The following is a 15531-nucleotide window of genomic DNA, read 5'->3' on the forward strand; positions in this document are numbered from 1 at the left end:
CGGCGGCTGCGGGGCCGCGGAGGCCGTGAAGAGGCCGTGCACCGCGCCGGCGGCCATCATCCTCATGGTGGGGGGGGGGCGGGGGGACGGGGGAGGGGGAGGGGAGGGATGGGATGTGGGAGGGGGAGGGGGCGGCGGCGGCGGGATGGGGGAGGGGGAACCCGGGAGAAGGGAGGAGGGAGGGAGCTGGTTCTGGGGGGCTGACAGAGCCCGGAGAGCGGATGTGAGCGGGACGGGAGGGAAAAGGGGGTCTCGGAGAGGGCCCAGAGAGCACTGAGGGGTGGGGTCTGTCTCAAGATCACAGAGGCCGGGGACTGGCCACGCCACTGGAGGGGACGGGACCCCCTTCTTTGCTCCCCGGGCAGAGGGCCGAGCCCCCCAGACCCTGCCCGGGGCGGGGGGCCGGAGGACGGGGCTGGAGGTAGGAGGCCGAGGCGGCCGCTAGTGGGGACTCGGGGGGCGGCGAGCGCGGGCGGCAGCGGCGGCTGGGTTGGCGGTGGTTGCTGGCCCGAGCATCTTCTTCCCGGAGACTCCCACAGCGGCCTGGCCCCTCCCACCCGCGCAAGGTCACGCCCATGCAGGTCAGGACCACGCCCTTCGGCGCCCCATTGGTCTGCCCTTGAAGCCTGGACCACGCCCCCTGGGTTGACCACGCCCCTCCCCTCAGGCACAAGAGGGACCCGGCTACAATAAGGACCCTGAGCTCCTCCGCACGTTCCCCCGCGCCTCGCCGTAATGAGCGTTTATTGAGCACTTACCGTGTGCCAGGTCCGGCCCTCAGTAAGCACGTCACAAACATTTAACCTTACAGCGACCCACTCTGTGAGGTATTCCTGTTATCTCCATTTTACTGATGAGGAAACTGAGCCTCAGTCATCGGACATAACTTGGTCGCGATAAGAAAGCCTGCTTCACATGTCTCCCATCCCTGACAGCTGTGAAATTGTTCCTCAAATCTTTCTTCTCTCACTTGAAGAATCAGCAAAGTTACCGCAAGGGCTCAGGGAATTGAGTCAATGGACACCTGACTCAAAACATGGAGCGCTGATCCTAGCACCCAACTGACAATCAGTTCAATCGGTAGTACTTAATAAGCCTTCCAAATGCCAGGCACTGTCCCAAACACTGGGATACAACAGGGGACGAAACAGTTTTGGTCCTGAAAGAGTAAGTATTACTATACATGGCATTAAGAAAACCTGATTTTCAGATGACAAGATGGAGGTCCAGGAACTTGGAGTGTGTCTTATCCAAGGGCACACAGGTAGATAGAGGGAAAGCTGGGATTAAAGCACAGGACAAGCTTAATTTCAGAGCCCAAAGTCACTGTAAGTAGGGGGCCCTTCCTGAGAATGGATCATTGCTAATATTCGATTTTGTCTGATACATGAAGATTTTCTTCTCCCTGGATTTCTGGTCTCCAAGGATTCTTGTTCCTTCCTAGGTCAGCCACAGGCAAGATTTGGCTCAGAGGGGCCTTGAATGGGGGTAACTGAGGCAGCGGGGGGCCCCCTCCTTCTGTTCTGTCCCACTCCTGTCCCTCCTCTGCCACACTCTCAGGTCCCCAGGATAGGATGGGGAAGGTAGCAGATGGCCTGGGGTGGATGGGGTGGCCGCCCATCTGTCCCCTCCCCCTGCATTGTCCCCAGAGCCAAGGGGGATGGGAGGGGGTCGTGGTCCACTGCAGTCTGGATCCTCCCCTTCCATCTTCTTGGAGGGAGCTGAGGAGCTGGTTGCCATGGAGACAGGGAAGAGGCAGGGGGATGCAGGGAGATACTGGGGTCAGGCAGAGATCCACACCTTCAACCCTCCAGGCCACATATACTCACATCACACAGGTATATATACTCCAACATCCATGGCGTCAGATGTGAAGTTCCCCCCAACACAGAGTCACACGGGGCCCCCCTGCAGACACACAGGTGCACACTCAGTAGTTTGACACAGGCACACTCTGATATATGAAGACTCACAGGAGATAGGCATACACTAACACACTAACACACAGATGCCCATAATACATAATGTGCATTCACTCATGTGGACCCAAAGCCACATCACAGGCTCTCCTGCACAAAAAGATACATATCTAATATCTGAGTGTGTCCCAGGTGCCCCTGTTCAGAGCCAAAACAACTCCACACTTGGCCACACACACACTGAGAAGTTACAAGTATATGATCAAAACCACAAGACATACACAGCCTATGTTACATAAGGCATACATGTTAGTGACATGTGATATACAGGCTGACAAACAGACTCACGTATGTCTTCTACACTAACTGGGGAATCACATACATTTAGATACACAGCCCATGTAGACGAAAGCTCCAAATGCACGGGACTTCACAGGCTACTCAGCGACACTCGTAACACACACGGAGTTCTGTGCGGGGCTCAGCCCCCACCCTCAAGTCATGCCTGCAGTCCCAGCTCCACACCGCACCCCCCTACAAGCCCTCCCGTTTGGACACATACAACAGCACGGTCGGTCACGCACTCACACTCACACACAAACACAAACCTCCTCCTAGATATTTTTAAACCCAGGCTAGTTCTGCTGCTATGGCAACCGCCCCAAACCCATCACCATAGCAACCTAACGTCAGCTTTCCAAGCACCAAATCCTGGGGGATTGCAGGGCCCCAATCAGAGGCTGGTGGAGAGGGTTGTGGCACCCTCTGCCACCATCCGTGCCACCCCAGTAACCTCACCTTAGACCCTTTAGGGAAGCACTCACCCTAGGCTGTAGAAGGAGGGCTATAAGACCCCTGGATGGAGCTGCAGGCGAGGGCAGATCTCAACTAGCTTTGTCCTGCCCCATCAGAGTTTTATAGGACTCATGGGACAAAGGTCAACCTGGGCTGGACACACATAAGCCTAGCTTTGAAACCTGGCTCTGCCATTTACCTGCTGTGTGGCTTGGGCATGTCCTTACCCTCTCTGAGTCTCCTGTTCCTTAATTTGGAAAATGTTCTTGCTGCTGATGCTCACATCCTGAAGGACTATTCTGACTTAGCGGTTAGAAGCTCAGGCAAATTTGCATCCACATTCTGACTCTCCCACTTCCTAGCTGTTCTAACTCAGGCAAGAACCTCCTCTTTTCTGAGACAAAGTTGGGGGTCAAATAGCAGTCCAATTACACAGGGCAGTTGGGAAGATTCCCAGTCAAGGTGTGTGGCCACTGATCTAAGAAGTTTGCACAAATCCCATCGTATTTAAGTCTTAAGCATGGCTTTATGGGTAGGTATTATCATTCCTATTTTGCAGAAAAGGAAATCGAGGCTCAGTGAGCTTGCCTGGGATCACACAGCTACAAAGTTTTGAAGCAGGTAATTTGAAGCCAGGCAAAGATGCTTCCTTAGCCATTTATCTCTCCTGACTAGAAAAGAGTGGATTCTTGGAAATGCTTTCTAACCTGAAAAATGGGGGTTCAAACAGTCCGGCTGGATGGGGTATTGAAGAATTTGACAGGCTCTGGAGATAAGTTGTTCTTCGGGTTGGTGGGGAAGAGACTGGGAGGGGCAGGGTAAGAGGGCAAGTGGGCAGGCTCAAGAGGGAGGTTGGCTGGGACCCGAGCCCTGCTCTCCTTCTTCCCAGCCTGGGGACCTCAGACTTGAGCGTTCTCCAGTATGAGCCTCAGTCTCACCGTCAGTCAACTGGGAGTCTTAACAGTGCTCTCAGTGTGGCTCAGAGTCCAAGACGAAAGCAGGTAAAATCACTTGGCGTGGGTCCCAGCAAAGAGAAATCTAAGCCGATATTAACATCATCCATCCAGTCTGTGCATGGGATTTAAGAGAGGCAGTCTGTGTCGTGCAGGGTTTGGCAAAATATTTTGACCCACAGTAAGAAACACATTTCCATCGTGATTCCGATGCATAAAACACTGAAACAAAAGTTTCTTAAAATCGTACTTCTCCTGTACCTTCACCCATACTACGTCTATACTGTGTGCCCAGACTCTGATCCATTCCAGACTATTGAAAAATGCTGGTTGATTCCACGGTCCCTCAGTGTATGAAAAACCCTGGTTGGGAGTTTTCAAGGTGGAATCCTGGAGTCGTTGGAGGATTTTAAGCAGCGGGGTAACATGGGAATTAAAACGGCAATGGAGGGGAAGGGGCCAGCCTGAGACAGGAGAGGTTTTTTGCCTGAATGCCAGTGGAGGGGTGTGATCTCTTTGCAGGGACACATGCCAAGTGATTTTACCTGTTTTGATCTTGGACTCTCGGCCACACTGGGAGCACTGTCAGGGTACATAGAATAATTAATGTGGTGGATTGAACACAGTGTATTGTGGTTATGAGCATCAGATCTAAAGGCAAATCTTCACTCAGTCCATCCAACAAAGAAATTTTTGAGCGCTTGCTACATGTTGGACATTGTTCTAGGCACTGGAGATGGGGCAGTGAACAAAACAGACACCAATTCCTGACCTCACAAGCTCACGTTTCAGGGAGGTAGAGGATAAAAAGCAAAAGAAGTAACATATAGTCTGTTGGATGATGCTAAGTGCCACAGAGAAAAATAACACCAAGGAGGGATGAGGGATTGGGATGCAGGGGATGGGAGGGAGGCTGAAGTTTTGTTTTGTTTTTTCCTTTTGAATGAGCCAAGCAGCTTGTTGGATCTTAGTTCTCTGACCAGGGATTGAACCTGGGCCCTTGTCAGTGAAAGGGCAGAGTCCTAACCCTGAGACTGCCAGGGAATTCTCTACAATTTTAAATTGAGTGAGTGACAAGGAAGACCTTGCCAAGGAGGTGACCTCGGAGCAGAAGAGGAAGGAGGTGAAGCAGTGAGCCATGTGGGTCTCTGGAGGAAGAGAGGGTGCAAAGGCCCTGAGGCTGGAGTGCACCTGGCCTGCTGGAGGAAGAAGGAGGCTCCCAGGGAAGCTAGAGAAGAGCTGGGGAGGGGAGAGCAGGAGGGGTCAAGGCAGAGAGGAGTCAGAAAGGGAACACTGTGTCTGCCTTGAGGGCCAGTGTGAAGACTTGGCTTTGACTTCGAGTGAGATGGGCACCGTGGGAGGATTTGGAGGAAGGGTTTGAGTCAACCTTCAGGTTTTTTAAAAATTTAATACTAGCAATGACTTTCTCTTTCTTTCTTTCTTTTCTTAAAAAATTATTTATTTGGCTGTGCTGGGTCTTAGTTGCAGCATGTGACCTCAATTGCAGCTTGTAGGATCTACTTCCCTGACTAGGGATCAAACCTAGGCCCCTTGCATTGGAAGCACAAGTCTTAGCCACTGAACGCCCAGGGCGGTCCCTGAGTTAGGTTTTATCACCAGCTCTTTCTGGCTGTACATGAAGAACACTATGTGGGGGGCTGGGGTAGAAGAAAGGAGCCCAGGGAGGAGATGATGGGGACCATCCAGGTGAGAGGCGCTGATGGCTGGACTAGGGCAGTGGATAGTAGTGCAGCTGGGGAGACATCGCTGGAGTCCCTGTTCTCCTGTGTGACTTTCGACTGATCATTGCACCTCTCCAGAGCCTCTGTTTCCCGGTTTACGGATGGGAGTGATAATAAAGCACCCACCTCTCAGGGGGTCCTGTCTGGTCTCCATGTGATAGAGTGTGGACAGCGGTTGGCGCAGCACTGCAAACACAGCCTGCCATTGTCGCTGACATTATCTGCCAGGTTCCCAGACCAGGGAGGGTCGGTGTCCTGTCCAGTGGAGCAAGGATGGGCTTTGGGAGGCAGGATGAAGAGAGGAGGTCTGATCTTGTGGGATTTGTGTTTACCTGAGTCAGAGAATCTTAGAGCAAAAATTCTTGTGCTGAGAGAGACTTGGAGGTCTTCTGTTCCTCATAGCTTTGTGGGGGGGGTGGGGGGAGGGGGGGATGAGGAAGTGAAGATCCAGAGAACAGCTTTATCTTGCTGGGAGCCCATGGTGAGTTGGAGGCTGAGCCAGGGCTAGAATCCATCCCCACCTGTGCTCCCCATCCTGGATGCCTCTCTGGTGATCACGCCTTCTGACCACATCCCTCCCTCCCCCTCTGCCCCAGCCTCAACATCTTTCTGGGACTTCCTACTGCCTCTGGGATAAATTCCAAACTCTCCCAGTCTCTCGGGCCAAAAACCTTGCATTCGCCCTTGACGTCCCCTCTTTCCCTCACACCCATATCCAATCTGTCAGCAAACCTTGGCTGCGGCACCTTTAGATTTCAAATCTGACCTCCCTCTCGCTGCCTCTATCAACACAACCAAGGTCCACGCCCCTATCTGGGTTCTCACCGGGAGCCCCTCTCCCGAGCTCCTCACTTCTGCCCATCCTCACCTCTCCTTTTGACAGCAGCTGGAACCAACCTTTAAAAAGGCAAGTCAGGGACTTCCCTGGGGGTCCAGTGGTTAAGACTCCAAGCTTCCACTTTAGGAGGTGCAAGTTCGATCCCTGGTGTGGGAACTAAGGTGCCATGTGCTGCGCATCCAAAATTAAAGGCAAATCAGATCACACACTGTGTTGTATGCAAGCGAAATAAAACTGGGGTCTTTGTAAGAACACTGAGGAGTAATATAGAATTCTTGCCTTAAGCTTGGTGGAGGGAGGCGAAGCTTTTTGTGCCATTTCTCCACCTGCTGTGGAGAGGGAAACCGAGTCAGCGAGAAGTGAAGTCACTTGCCGCAGAGCTGGGAATTGAACCCTGGTAGCCTGGCTGCTGAAGTCCCTGCCCGCCCCCCGAAACTACCGCTTCACTCTACTATACTACTTCTCTTCCTCATGAGTCCTTCTCTTCTCAGTCAAATTTTTCTAGGTGCACTCCCACACCCTCCATCATCTCTCCCCTCCCTGGGAACATCAACGCTTCTCGAGCTTAGAACCACAAGTACAAAGACTGAAGCTGATTTCTGCACAATCATCTTTGGTGGGATTTAATTTTAGTCATTTCCCTTCCATGGTCTTCCTCCTCCTGTAAGCACCCACTCTAATGTGCTTAATTTTTGGCCTCCAATCTTTCTTCTATTCTTTTACAAAGATCCCTGTGTATCCTTAAGGTCAGTTTTGTCGTCTGTGCTTTAAATTTGCAAAATATTATTGAGTGATGAACCTTATTATCTTTCTTTTCTAAGAGCTCTCTATGTGGCTGTGCTTATTTCCAGTTCCTGAGGAGTGAGTCTTTTTTTTTTTTTAATTAAAAAAAGTTGGCGGGGGGGCTGTGCTGCATGTGGGATCTCAGGTCCCTCACCAGGGATGGAACCCACATTCCCCTGCACTGGAAGCATGGAATCTTATCCACTGTACCACCAGAGAAGTCCCAGGAATGAGTCTTATAGACTCTGAAGGGGCTGTCCGGGTTCAAGTCCCAGCCCAGGAGCCCACTAGCTGAATGACCTGGGGCAAGTTACGAACCTCTCTGTGCTTTGGTTTCTCTACCTGTAGAATAAAGAAAAGTGAAAGTGAGGTCGCTCAGTCGTGCTCAACTCTTTGAGACCTCAGGACCCCGCGACCCCGCGACCCCGTGGACTGTAGCCCGCCAGGCTCCTCTGTCCGTGGGATTCTCCAGGCAAGAATACTGGAGTGGGTTGCCGTTTCCTTCTCCAGGGGATCTTCCTGACCCAGGGGTTGAACCCAGGTCTCCTGCATTGCAGGCAGGCACTTTAGCCTCTGAGCCACCAGGGAGGCCCTCCTGTAAGATGGGGGTTGTTAAATCGTGATGGGCTTCCTTGCTGGCTCAGACAGTAAAGAATCCATCTGCAATATGGGAGACCTGGGTTTGGTCCCTGGGGTGGGAAAATCCCCTGGAGGAGGGCATGGCAATCCACTCCAGTATTCTTGCCTGGAGAATCCCCATGGACAGAGGAGCCTGGTGGGCTACAGTCCATGGGGTTGCAAAGATTCAGACATGACTGAGCGACTATGCACAAATCGTGGTACCTTTCTCATTAGATTGTTGCAAGCTGACATCTTAAAGCATTACTAAGAATGGCATGAATGTCAACTTCTACCTCTTTTTATGGGCTGTCCCAGGATATATTTTATATTCTACTTAAAAAATATTTTATTGAATTATAAATGATTTATACTCCACTGCTTGAGATTTCTTTGGTGGCTCAGATGGTAGAGAATCTGCCTGTAATGTGGGAAACCCAGCTTCGATCCCTGGGTTGGGAAGATCCCCTGGAGAAGGAAATGGCAACCTGCTCCAGTATTCTTGCCTGGGAAATCCCATGGACGGAGGAGCCTGGCAGGCTATAATCCAAGGGGTTGGAAATAGTCAGACACAACTGAGTGACTAACACTCTTGAGACTTAATGATGGGACATGAAATTCTTTCCAACTCTTTGCTACCTAAAGTCCACTCAAGGCTCATACTCATACCCACCTCATTTGGACGTTAGGGAAATCAGATTGTCTGGCATTCTCAGATTCAATTTCTCAAAGTATTGCCCGATTATTCTCTAGAAAGGATACACCTATTAACACTTCAGTGCCCAATGACCTGTTCTTCCACATACTTCTCCAGAGCTTGGTGTTCTTAAACTGTCTTATTTTCAATCTAATCAAAGTATCGCTTTATATACTTTCTTATGTAAATCAGTTAAGCTTCTCTGGGTTGCTTTAGTTTTCATCTCCACCTAGAATAACTACAAACTTGCCTCTGTGTGTGTGTATGTGTGTATCTTTGAGTGTTAACACGTTAAGGTTTTAGCCACTGTCACTGTGGACTTCCCTGGTGGTCCACGGGCTAAGACTCTGAGCTTCCAATGCAGGCTGTGCAGGTTTGATGCCTGGTGAGGGAACTGGGATCCCACATACCACAAGGCATGGCCAAAAAGAATAAGAATAGTACCTCCTTTCTAGTATCATTAAGAGGATTCAGGGTGATGATAATAGCCACTCTTTATTATGTATTAACTACAAAGCAGGAGAAGGCAATGGCACCCCACTCCAGTACTCTTGCCTGGAAAATCCCATGGGCAGAGGAGCCTGGTGGGCTGCAGTTCATGGGGTCTTGAAGAGTCGGACACGACTGAGCGACTTCACTTTCACTTTTTACTTTCATGCATTGGGGAGAAGGAAAAAGGCAACCCACTCCAGTGTTCTTGCCTGGAGAATCCCAGGGACAGGGGAGCCTGGTGGGCTGCCATCTATGGGATCGCACAGAGTCGGACACGACTGAAGTGACTTAGCTTAGCAAGCAAGGATTTTACCTGTAGTAACTCATGTATTCCTCGCAAAAACACTACAAGACCCATGCTCCTGGTATCACTCTCATTTTACAGATGAGAAAACTGACACACAGAGAAATCGACTAGAAAGAGCAGAGCTGAATTCAAACCCAGGCAGACACGCTCATTCACCACCTCATTGCCTCTGAATGAGTTGATGCAGAAAAGACACCTAGGGCTTAATGAAGGCTCTGAATTATCACAGCTGCAATCATCACACAGGACAATCCAGAGGGGGTTGGGGGATGTTTGCTAATTGCCTTGGCAAATTGGATAATGGATTCAGCTTTTGGGACATTTTACAAGTATAGTAATAATAGCATCTCGCGTAAAAAAAAATCATGCTAGAGTGTGTGAAACTTGAAAGAGACTCACATGGACCTCTGTTCCCCATTTGTAAAGGGATAAAGTTGGACAAAATCCTGATCCCTATTCTTTTCACAGCCCCTCAGTTTTCCAAAATCAAAGCACTTACAACGATCACAGACACCTTCCTTCCCAGCACTCACCAAGTACCAGCTCCTGTCCCCAGCTTTTATGTGAATGAGATCAGCAGGCAATTCTCACCTAACTCTCATTCTGCCGTGTATTTGCACCTGCTGAACATGGCTGGACAAAAACACACACTTCGATGAATCTGGATTTACCGTAATTTCCTCCCTGGAAGCCCTGCTCATGTCCATTCACTCTCCCACAATCCTGGAAGTGTATTTCATGTATTCTCCTCCCTCCTTCAGCCTCAACTATCTCCTCCCTGGCATCACTCTCACCCTTGACCCTGATCCTGTTTTAAATCCATCAGAAGAGAATTTCTGCATATTCCCAGCAACTGTGTCGCAGCTACCAGCACCAGGGACCCTGTTCTCTGCCTTCCCTCCTGCTAAAGCTGGGAAACTCTCCTTGCCAAGAACACTTCACGTGTGCACTACATTCCATCCCCTCTTGCTACTGCTGCTGCTGCTAAGTCACGTCAGTCGTGTCCGACTCTTTGCGACTCCATGGACTGTAGCCTACCAGGCTCCTCCGTCCATGGGATTTCCCAGGCAAGAGTACTGGAGTGGATTGCCATTGCTTTCTCCACCTCTTGCTACTCAGGGCTGTAAATCAAGCAATTCTTTCCTCTCCTGCATCATCAATTCTCCCTTCTCTTCTGGATCATCTCATTGGCATAAAAACACACTCTAACACAGCCAAGCTTTTTAAACCCCGTCCAGCTATAGCTCCAATGGTCTGCTGCCTTTTACAACAACAACAAAAAACTCCAAAAAAGGTATCTGTACCAATGTCTCCAATTCTTTTTCTCCAATCCTTGAATCATTCCAGTTAGGGTCTGGCTCCACCACTTGGCCAGATCAACTCTTGAGGTTACCAGGAACCTCTCTGTGATTCAACCCAATAGTTTAGTGACCTGCCTGCATATTACTTGAGCCTTCTTGTGGACAGTCACACCCTCTTCCTAGGTTTATTTCCTTCCCTTGACTTCTAAGACACCCCGCTCTCATGAATCCACCCCTGGCTCGGTGGCTGCTCCTTTTCAGACTCCTCTGTTGTTTCTTCCTCATCTTTGGGGTCTTTGAACATTGGAGGATCTTGGGGGCTCAGTCCTTGGTTCTGTTCTTTTTTTTTCTTTCCACTTACTCCTTTAGGGATGGCTTCCCAAATTCATTCATCATCCACCTATCTATTGACTATTTATCAACTGTCTATCTTTCATCTATCTATATTTATATCTAATATTTATCCTATTTATCTAGCTATTGATCATTCATCTATCAACTATCTACCTATACTATCTATTGACCATCTTATCAACTATCTATCTGTATCTATCCTGCTTATCTATTTTATCTATCTATCTATTTAGGTTAGATCTCATCCTTGAATTCAGACTCATCAATTCAGCTACCCTCTCAACACTTTCACTTGGAAATCTATTAGGTACCTCAACACATCTAAAGCCAAACTCCCGATCCCCATCCGCTCCCTGCCTCCCCCACCTGTTATTCATCTAATCTCAATAAATGGGAACTTCATCTTGGCAGCTTCTCCGCTCAAAAACCTTGCAATCATTTCTGACTCCTCTTTATCTCTCTCCCAACACCCAATCCATCAGCAAATTCTGTCAGCTCTACCTTTAGAATAGATGCAGATTCTAACCACATCTTTCCACCTCCACTGCTACCACCCCCGGAAAAGCCACCTCTCATGTGAATGATTTTTTTGTAATCTTTTGCTTAAAAATTGTTTTATTGAGATGAAAGCCACATACCATTAAATTAACCACTTAAAAAGGCACAGACAAGAGGCTTTTCATACATTCACAGTGTGGTGAAAGCATCGTCTCTATTTAGTTCCAAAACATTTTCACCATCCCCCAAAGAGACCTCACACCCCCACGCCCCAGCTTCGGGCCCTGCCTCCACTAGTCTGCTTTCTGTCCCTATGGATATGCCTGTTCTGGATGCTTCCTGTGAATGGAATCATGCAATATGGGACCCTTTGTGTCTGACTTCTTTCACTCAGCACAATGTTTTCAGGGTTCATCCACGTTTGCAGCACAAATCCGTACCCCATTCCTTTACACTGCTGAATAATATTCCACTGTATGGACAAACCACATTTTATTTATCTTTTTATCTATTGATACACATTTGGATTGTTGCCACCTTTTGGTTATCATGAATAATACCACTGTGAAGATTCATGTAAAGTTTCTGAACACAAGTTTTCAATTCTCTTGGGTATATATACCTAGGAGTGGAATTATTAGGTCGCCTGAGAATTCTATGTTTAACTTTATGTAGAACCACCAACACGTTTTCCACAGGTCGTACCATTTTATCTCATTGGAATTATTTTAACAGGCTATTCTCTCTCTCTCTCTCTCTCTCTTTAAAATATTTACTTATTTATTTGGCTGTGCTGAGTCTTAGTTGTGGAACACAGGATTTTTTTTTTTTTTCAGTTGTAGCATGAGAACTCTTAGCTGCAGCATGAGAACCCTTAGCTGTGGCATGTGGGATCTAGTTTCACTGACCAGGGATCAAACCCAGGTCCCCTGCATTGGGAGACGGAGCACAGAGTCTTAGTCACTGGACCATTAGGTAAGTCCCTTATCAGCCTATTCTTAACACAGTGAGACCACTCAAGATGTGAGTAAAATTATGCCCCTGCTGCCCTCTCCCTTCAACAGATCCCTCCTCACTCAGAGTCAAACTTAAAGACCTCACAATGACTTTTAAGACCCTACACCGCTTGGCTTCTGGCTCTCTCCCAGACATTATCTACACATTCCCACTCACTCAGTATTGACCGCCTCACTGTTCTTTAAACGCATCAGGCATGCTCTCAACCTCAGGGCCTTTGCACTGACTGTTCTTTTTCCTGAAATGCTCTACCTCTGGACCACAAGGATGGCTCCTACACTTACTTCGGGTCTCTGGTCTCAGCCACCTTCTCAGAGAGAACATCTCTGACCATGCTGTCCACTTTACTCTGCTTTTTGTTTTTCTCTATAGCACTTTTCACCACCTAACATTTATTTATTCATATTTTTTTTAAAGAGACACATCTTTCTCTTTTCTTCTTTGCACGTTTTAAAAAATATTATTTATTATTTATTTTAACTTTTGGCCACCTGTGGCATGTGGGATCTTAGTTCCCTGACTAGGGATCAAACCCGCACCCCCTGCATTGGAAAGCAAAGTCTTAACCACTGGACCACTGGGGAAGTCCCTATTTATATTTTATAAATATATTTATATAAATAAATATTTATTATATTTTATGTTATTTATATGTTTTCTTTTCACTAGGGCATAGGCTTTTTCTGTCTGTTCACTGAGGTTCCTACTCTCAGCACATAGTGCCTGGAATATAGAAAAGTGCCCCAAACACAGCAGGTGCTCAGTAAACAGCTGACAAATGAATGAAGGAGTGAATGCATTGAACTGCATCATAGATGAAGCCAATGAAGCTCAGGAAAGTGCATGGCTTATCTTGGTAGTCCCAAGATGATAAGATGAAGTCTTGAGATTTTTCTCTTTTTTTTTTCATATACTTTGGGATTCTAATCCAGGTCTTTCTGACTGAAACACTCCCAAGTTCTTAACTGGACTGTCTAGTGAACTTTATGTCTGGGCATCATAATAACCCAAAATGTTATTTTTTAGCAATACTCAGTCTACAGGTGGGAAAACTCACACCCAGCAAGGGAAGGGGCCCTCACAAGCAGTTGGTGGCTGTGTCAAGACTAGCTATGATGCTTCAGGGCAGGATTTCTGGCACTAGCCTCTGGCACACAGTGAATATTCAATTCAATAGATGCATGATGACTGGTATTAAGAGTGGATTTATCATAAAGCTCACATAAGCTTCAGGGCCCCTGGTTTACATAGGCCTTTCCATGGCTCCAGTAAGGTGTCCCTGCGGTCTGATGTGTTTGAAAATTTTGCAAAAGTAAGATATTCAAAGTGCAGTTGGTTAAGAGACTTTCCTGATAGTCCAGGGGCTTCCCTGGTGGCTCAGTGGTAAAGAACCTGCCTGCCGATGCAGGAAACATGGGTTTGATCCCAGCGTAGGGAAGATCCTCTGGAGAAGAAAATGGTAACCCACTTCAGTATTCTTTCCTGGGAAATCCTGTGGGCAGAGGAGCCTGGACAGAGGACTACAGTCCATGGAGTTGCAAAGAGTCAGACATGACTCAAAGACTAAACAACAACTGGTGGTCCAGTGGTTAAGATTTCATGCTCTTGATGCAGGGGGCCCGGGTTTGATCCCTGGTCAGGGAACTAGATCCAAAATGTCGCAATGAGTATTACATGTGCCACAACTAAAGATCCTGCATGCTACAACTAAGACCTGGGGCAGCCAAAATAAACGAATAAAAATTTTTAAAAAATGCAATTGGTTAAGACGATTGACTTCTCCCAGTTCTGTGTCCCTGTGTGGCATTTCTCTCTACCATGTATGGTGTTGGAGTCACCTTGGTTACTGATAAGATCTAGGTGAGGGGAAGGTGAGTTGAAGGTACTTTTAGGTTGGGTTCTGTGGGATATTTTTATACGGTTCATAGATGTGCATGCATGCTAAGTTGCTTCCAGTCATATCTGACTCTTTGCGACCCTATAGGCTGTAGTCCGCCAGGCTCCTCCATCCACGGAATTCTCCAGGCAAGAATCCCTGACCCAGGAATTGAACCTGTTATCTTTTATGTCTCCTGCATTAACAGACAGGCTCTTTAACCACTAGCGCCACCTGGGAAACCCATAGTTCATAGACACTTTGAGCTATACTTGAATTACCTAACCAGTTGTCCTGGTGTCTCAAATGGCTTCCAGAATGATCCTATTGTCCAAGGTGCTAACTCACTAGGTACAAGGCCAGTTTGTTGTTGTATGAATGGTCCTAAAGTGATCTACTCCAGAAGCACTTGCATAAGAAAGTGAATCAGGAATTAAAAGGACTGAGCCAGAAGTTAGAATGTAGAAGCATTTTCCAAAATGTATAGCTAAGATGAGTTGAAAGTGAAGTCGGCTCAGTTGTGTCTGACTCTTTGCGACCCCATGTACTGTAGCCTACCAGGCTCCTCCATCCATGGGATTTCCCAGGCAAGAGTACCAGAGAGGGTTGCCATTTCCTTCTGCAGGGGATCTTCCTGACCCAGGGACCGAACCTGGGTCTCCCACATTACAGGCAGACCCTCTGAACCACAAACTTCACGAAACTTTCCCCAAATTTCCAAAATACTTAGATGACATCACCAATACTGTCTTGTGAACTTTTTCTAAATGATAATGACTAAAGAAAAGTTCCATCGAGTAGATAATTTACTTTTCTCTTTCTCTGTAGATGAGGATATTATGAGGTAAGGATGTTATGAAATAGGGGCATGCAGCCAAAAAAGTAGGAAACATAACCACAGAGGTGTGTCAGGCAGTAAATTAATAAAAAACATTACATTATCTTCTGGGATTTTGCAATGTTTGTGGTATTTGCCAGCTCTTTTAAATATGTAATATGTTATTATTTCACATTCTAAGTAAATTTACATGTCCATACCGAATTTTGTTAGTGATTTTGTATTCCTTTTCTTAAAGAACGCTCCCTTCCCTTACTCCCCTATTAAATTCTGTAAGCTATATCCGCCCTGTTGATAACTCTTAAACCAAAATAGGGGTAGTTTTCAAGCTGTGTGATCCCGGGCCAGAGGCTGTACCTCTCTGAGCCTATTTCCTTAGTGACAAGATGGGAATTATAATAGCTCCCGCTGCTGCTGCTAAGTCTCTTCAGTCGTGTCCGACTCTGTGCGACCCCACAGACTGCAGCCTACAAGGCTCCCCCGTCCCTGGGATTCTCCAGGCA

Source organism: Ovis aries, chromosome 14, assembly GCF_016772045.2.
Source record: "Ovis aries strain OAR_USU_Benz2616 breed Rambouillet chromosome 14, ARS-UI_Ramb_v3.0, whole genome shotgun sequence".
Taxonomy (NCBI): Eukaryota; Metazoa; Chordata; class Mammalia; order Artiodactyla; family Bovidae; genus Ovis; species Ovis aries.